The following is a 7,124-nucleotide window of genomic DNA, read 5'->3' as shown; positions in this document are numbered from 1 at the left end:
AGGAGGATATGAGTTATGGCATTATGAGCCAATCAAAGGTTGCGTGATTTGAGGTAGGTAATCGAGTAATTGTTTTGGAGAATGAGGTTACGATTACCGGTTATGTTAAGGATTATTGTTTCCCATGGTACTTTAGTGTATGGAATTTTAGATTCATCAGCGATGAGGAGAATGCTAAAAACGTTTCATAAGAATTCCCAGTTCATGGTGATGTCCACTCCCTTGACATATGTGTGACAGATCGTCAAGGTTACTATAAAAGGTATGAACCAAAAATGAGTACACACGATAACTTTGGTTAAGAACTTTTCAGGGGCAGTTTTTGAAAAACCATGTGCAAAAGTTTAATTGACGAGCATCGAAGTATTTACGATAGATATTCTTGCCATGAATAATAGTTCGGGTATGAAACGCTTTATAAAAATGTGCCTCTAGGTCTGAATTCGGAAAGTATAAGGGTTGGATTGCTTGTTGTGGATGAGGAGACGGGTGTTGTGATGAAGTAGAGGTTCGAGATCATTTGCGAGAGGCTGACATGGCTATAGTGAGTCAACTCGGAAAGACGATAGTCTACTATTTCAAATAGAATGGGCAAGACATATGTGAGGCAAACAATAAAACCAAAAAATAAAACCACATGAACAAGCATTCACACATAGACGCAAAATGGGTAGAAACATTATGGCACAAGGAAACCAACAAAAACAAAGGATTTTGAACAGAGTTAAATAAAAAAAAAAAAATCTTACTAAGAGATGGTTGCATAGAACATTAGTCACGAGTGAAGATGACTAAAATATTGGATTCCAAAAACATGTCATAGTGGAAAGATGAAAATGAGACAAACAAAACAACAAACACCCCCTCCCCCCCAAAAGGCACTGGATTACCTAAGAGCAAAACGAGCGAATAGAGAGGGATCGTTCGAGAATGACATGGAGATGGCAGAGATGAGGACAGCAACAACAATTGACAGTGATAGTTTTGGTAAAGAGGGGTTACAAGAGAGTGAGAAAAAGAGGGGATTCGGGTGAGGGAGGAAGAGGGTTTGGAGAAATAGGAGATGGGTTTGTGGGTTTTGAAGAAAGAAGAGGGAAGATCGAGGGTCGTTCGAATTGGTGCCTTACGTCTCGGATTAGTCAACTATTTAAAGTCTTTAGTCGACTTACCATGAGTCGATTGGATCATTTGGGAGTCGACTAAATCTCGTGAGTCGACTGTAAATATAATTTAGTAGACTTATCATTAGTTGACTTTAATTTCTAACGAGTTGACTAATTTTTTTGATCTGAAACAGAATAAATAGCACCACATGATAGTTAATTTTCTTTATCCAAAAGGGTTTATTATCCCTAATTCCCTTTGAATATAATTAAATCGATTCTCCGAAAGGGATTTTGTAAAAATATCTGCTAATTGCAAGTTGGTTGAGACAAATTCAAGTACTACCTCTTAGTTTTGAACATTGTCTATAATGAAATGGTGTCTAACTTCTATGTGTTTTGTGCACGAATGCAACACGAGGTTCTTTGATATGCTAATGGCACTCGTGTTATCACACTTAATCGGGGTTTGTTTAAATACTACTCAAAAATTTGTTAATTCTTGGCGAATCCATAAAACTTGCGCACAACAACTACCAACGACAATATATTTAGCTTTAACGGTAGATAATGCCACTGAATTTTGTTTCTTTAAGAACCATGATATCAACTTATTTCCTAATAGCTAACAAGTGATAGAGGTGCTTTTTCGGTCTACTTTGCAACCAGCAAAGTTCGCATCAGAATATCTTATTAATTCAAAATCATCCTCATTTTGATACCATAATCCTACATCTTGGGTTCGTATTAAATATTTGAAGATTCTTGTAATGGCCAATACATGAGATTCTTTAGGATTTGACTGAAATCGAGCGCATAGACACACACTAAATATGATGTCGGGCCTACTCGTCGTTAGGTAGGGTAAAGATCCTATCATATTCCTATATAATTTTTGATCCACATTTGCCTTGATCATTTTTATCTAGTTTAGTGGATATACTCATTGGGGTGCCTATTGCTTTAGCATTTTGCATTCCCAATTTGTTTAGCATTTATCTTAGATATTTAGTTTGATGTACAAATATACATTCTTTTGACTGTTTCACTTGGAGTCCTAGAACATACGTTAATTCCCCCATAAGACTCATCTCAAACTCGTTTGTCATTAGATTTGCAAACTCCTTACCTAATTTGTCTCTCGTTCCTCTAAACACAATGTCATCTACATATATTTGAATAATTAAAATGTTTGAACCTTCATTTTTTATGAAAAAGGTAGTGTTACACCCAAAATTTTTGTAAATAAGCGTTTTGATGGAAATATGAAAATTCGTGGAAAATAGGATATCAAAATACACTGAATAGGTGACCGATTCAACTGTAGAGAGTACCCTGAAACTTGGATGTCTAAAGAAAAGGGTATGTCAGTGACGAATGTCTCGAGGCAAGATTTATGACGCAAAAGAAATTGGATTAGAGACAGTTTTCTGTACAGTTATGATTCGACCTGAAAATTGAATGGTTGTAAGGGACTTTCGGGAAGTCAACGGAACCTTGAGAAGGTTCATATTTAGCATAAGGAGCAGCCCTTAAGTAGTTTCGAGATGAAACAAAAGGATTTGCGATCAAAACACGATATTACATATATTCAGGCCTAAGTGAAATTTATTAATTTTGACCAAGGGAGGTCGAAATGGTGTTTTTTTTTTAATCTTCAGGGGTAATATGAAGGGTTAAGAACTTATAGGGCTTAGTGGAATTATTGGATAACTTAGGGGCTTCAAACAAGGGACAAAATGGAAATTAGAAGAAAAAGGGGGTCAAAATGTAAAATTTTGAAAAGCTGACATAGCCAATGCTGACCGAGCTTCTGCTACTGCTGGCTAGCCTCCTACCAGCGTTGAGGGGGTCGTTTCAGGGGTCAAAAGTGGGCCCCAGGGCATGGTGGTTCAATCGGGAGCAAGCATGACCGAGAAATGGCCGAGTATGGCCGTGATTTGACGTCGGTATGGTCGAAGGTTGCTGGAAAATCGGACAAGCTCGTTCGAGGCTAATCACGGTGATTTGAAGCGAGATAAGGCCTTATAAGGGCATTTAAGGCTCTAATTTGACGAAGCATGGCTTGTCTTGGCTTGATTTCGGGTATAAACAGGGGTCGAATGGCCGAGAATTTCATCAAAAATTAAACTTCAAATTGCTCGCTTTTGAGAGTGATTTGGAGGTCTTGGATAAGGGGCTTTTGTTCTTAGTTGAGTGAGGATCATTTATGGAGGATTTCATGAGGTTTCATCAATCTTTGAGGGTGTTTCGAGTTTGGCTAGAAAGTCGCAATCGATGCCGGAGCTAGACTATTTTTGGCCAAATCGAGGTGTTTCTAGTGGTTGTTTCAGGCCAATGGTAGTGCCAAGGTGATCAACTGAATAAGGGCTTCGAGGTGGTAAGGTCAGGAAAGATTTCCAATCACCGACCACTGAGAAGCTCACCGGAGAAGAAGAAGTGTGTGCGTCACACGCACGGTTTCACACGCATAGCCCACACGCAGGCACACAAGGGCGCGTGGATCGAGGTAAAATCTTGTTTTTAATTTTAAATTTTTTAAAAAAATATTTTATGAGTTGTGGTGGAAAAATATTTGGAAAATATTTAAGGAGATATTTATTTTGGAATTATCAAGGAAAAAATAAGGAGAAAATTATGAAAAATAGGAAAAAAATTGATTTTGATATTCTTTTAAATAAATAAGATGTTTAGGGATCGTTGAGGCTCGAGATTGAGTAAAAGTACAATTGTTTGAGGATTGGCACGAGAATCAAGGTGGTCTAAAATACGTTTAAGGTGAGAGTTTCTACTTCAAATTTGATTTATTGTAAGAGTTCTTACCTCGAACTTGGTTTATTGTGAGTGTTTTTTCTAAAACTTGGGTTATTGCGAGTAGTTCTATTTGAAACTTGGTTTACTTTGGATGGTTCGACCCTATACTTGATTTGTTTATACAAATGATTTGACATGCGATCGATTGGGTTCATGTGATAGGTTCGTCCCAAATTGTTTTATACTTGTGCTTTGAATTTTGTGTGTTATAAATTCATGCATTGAAATGTTGATTTTATATGATACATGTTTTGTGTTGCGACATTAACATGTTTTTGTATTGTCCATGTAGAATGTGGGTTGTTAATCTGTGTTGTGGCATTTGAGTGATAGTACTCAGGATGCGTGCCAATGAGTAATGCTATGTGACTTACTTGGGATGGGGCTGAGACGGACATCACCCTATGGTACTCAAGTGGCGAGGGCTGAGAGTAGACACCAAATCGGATGTTGGTTCAAGTGGTGGGGCTGAGAGTGGACACCACTGCAGATTCCTTTAAGAAATAACATTATTGCCAAGGTGAACGTTGATTCCGGGAATAGTGTTGATCCTCTTGTGGCCAGAGTTGTGTTGAGATCCAGAATGCTTTTGAGTAGGAGCGTAAAGCCTGACATGATAATGGAGTGATACCCGGGTTCATGTGTTGAGGTTGTCCCTTTTAAGCAAGATTGTGTTATGCCAATGTGTCAATGTGGTTGTGTTACCTTTGGAGAGATTGCATTTTCCCGGGTTAGGGTTAAGTGCTGTGTGAGATTCTCTTGGGCTGTGACATTTCTGGATTTGTCGATTTTATTCATAGTATTGCATATATTCATGAAAATGTTTTTGAACTCTCGCTTAAATGATTCATCATCTAATTTGGATTTTGTCCCTGAAATATTTAAACGTTCCAAGTGAAAGCAGCGATGCCAAAGGAAATGAGGTTTTGGAGACATAATCGTTTCGTTGGAAATCTTTAGCATATATTTTATTTATGATCGAGGTGTTAGTAGTTGTTTTTGAGAGATAAGTCTCTATGTATTTTGTTTTGAAATGCCATGTCAAACAATGGTACAAATTCTATGTTATGAATAAAGAAATTACGATTATGTATCATTGAGGTTTCGATCTTGCTTCCGTTGATGTGATGATATTACCTGTCTTAGTTTATTCCTTTAAGTTGATATGTTGGGAAGGTAGATCGGGATTGTCGAAATTTAATTTATGTTGAAAAAAAAAAATTCTCGAATCTCGAGTTAATGCACACTTTGGAAGAATGTGGCGTTATAGGTTGTGTCAATTATCCCTCTAGAAAATCCCTTCTCAATGAGAAATTTACTTAACCTATCATACCAAACTCAAAGAGGTTGTTTGAGGCCGTAAAGAGCTTTTCTAAGCTTATACACATGATCCTTTAAGTACGGGTCCTCAAAACCTAGAGGTTGGCTTACATAAACCTCTTCGTTGATGTAGCCATTTAGAAATGCACTATTCACATCAATTTGATATAACATGAAATTTTTGTGAGAGACAAAGGCTAAGAACATCCTTATTGCTTCTAATCTAGCTACTGGGACATGATTTTTCAAAGTCAACGCCTTCTTCTTGGCAATGTCCTTTGGCTACTAGTCTTGCTTTATTTTGAACTATGTTTCCATTCTCATCGAGCTTATTTTTAAACACCCATTTGGTTCCTATGATTGATTTTTCTTTTGGTCTAGGAACTAACTCCCAAACTTCATTTCTTTTAAATTGGTCTAGTTCTTCTTGCATAGCCTTGATCCAATATTCATCTTCTAGAGCTTGGTCTACGCAAGTTAGCTCAACCTTTGATATAAATGCTACATTATTACAATATTGTTGAAAAAATGCCTTAGTCATCACTCATTGGTTTGAATTCCTTATGATTTGATCTATAGGATGACTTAATGCATGTTTGAAACTCTTAGGAAGCCTATCTAGGTTTTTCTTTTCTAAAGGTTATTCTTAGGATTGAGATTGAGAGCTTGAGGGCACATCTTTAGAGTCCTCTTTGATATCTAGCTTATTTAATTCTTTGGATGGATCAATTGTCATTTCGTATTTAATATCATTTCTTTCTTTTGTTTCAGGGTGCTCATTGAATTTTACATGGATTGATTCTTCTAAAGTGTTTATCCTAATGTTGTACACCCTATAAGCTTTACTAGTGTTTGAGTACCCAAGAAATATGCCTTGGTCACGTTTAGCCTGAAATTTTTCTACATTGTCTTTTGTGTTTAGAATGAAACACTTACATCTAAAAGCTCTAAAATAGGATACGTTAGGTTTTTTTCCAAAATATAGCTCAAATGGAGTTTTCTTAATGCCTTGCCTTGGGTTAAATCTGTTTAGGATATAGCAAGTGGTATTTACCGCTTCCACCCAAAAGTAAGTTGGAAGATTATTCTCTAATAGCATGGTTCTAGCAATTTCTTGGAGAGTCCTATTTTTCCTTTCAACGACACAATTTTGTTGTGAGGTTCTAGGTGTGTAGAATTGATGAAGGATACCATTCTCTTTACAAAACTCCATAAAGTGTCTATTTTCAAATTCCCCACCATGATCGCTTCTAATAGAGACGATTTTATTTTCTTGCTCTCTTTGGATTCTTTTAGCTAGTTTAACCAAATTTTGGAATGCCTTATTTTTTGAGGCCAAGAACATAACCCAAGTGAATCTAGAATAGTCATCTACTACAACATATGTATATAATTTTCCACCCATGCTTCTAGTTTGAGTGGATCCAAATAGATCCATGTGCAAAAGTTACAAAGGTCTATTGGTTGATATTTCGTTTTTACTTTTAAATGAAACTCTCGTTTGCTTTCCTTGAGAACGAATGTCACAAGAGATCTCTTCATTAAACCCTGTCTTAGGGAGGCTTATGACTATGTCCTTGTTAGTTATTTTTCTAATTAGATCTGAATTAACATGACCTAATCTTCTATGCCATAAGAGGATTTCTTCATTTTTCACCATTAGGCATTTTATATTAATTTGCTCAATGTCAGCTATATAAACATTTTCTTATCTACTAGCACAAATAATAGTAGCATTATTACTATCAACAACAAGACAATATTTTTAACCTAGATATTAGGTCTAGGTTGAGCATTCTTCCTAGATATTAGTGTGGCTAAAGATTTTTCAATGGCATTCTTTTCAATCATTAATTTGTTGTTTTGAACCTTTAGTTCCTTAATTTT

Source organism: Diospyros lotus, chromosome 13 (assembly GCF_014633365.1).
Source record: "Diospyros lotus cultivar Yz01 chromosome 13, ASM1463336v1, whole genome shotgun sequence".
Lineage (NCBI taxonomy): Eukaryota > Viridiplantae > Streptophyta > Magnoliopsida > Ericales > Ebenaceae > Diospyros > Diospyros lotus.
The sequence above is the reverse complement of the archived record's forward strand: the minus strand, read 5'-3'. Positions refer to the sequence as shown.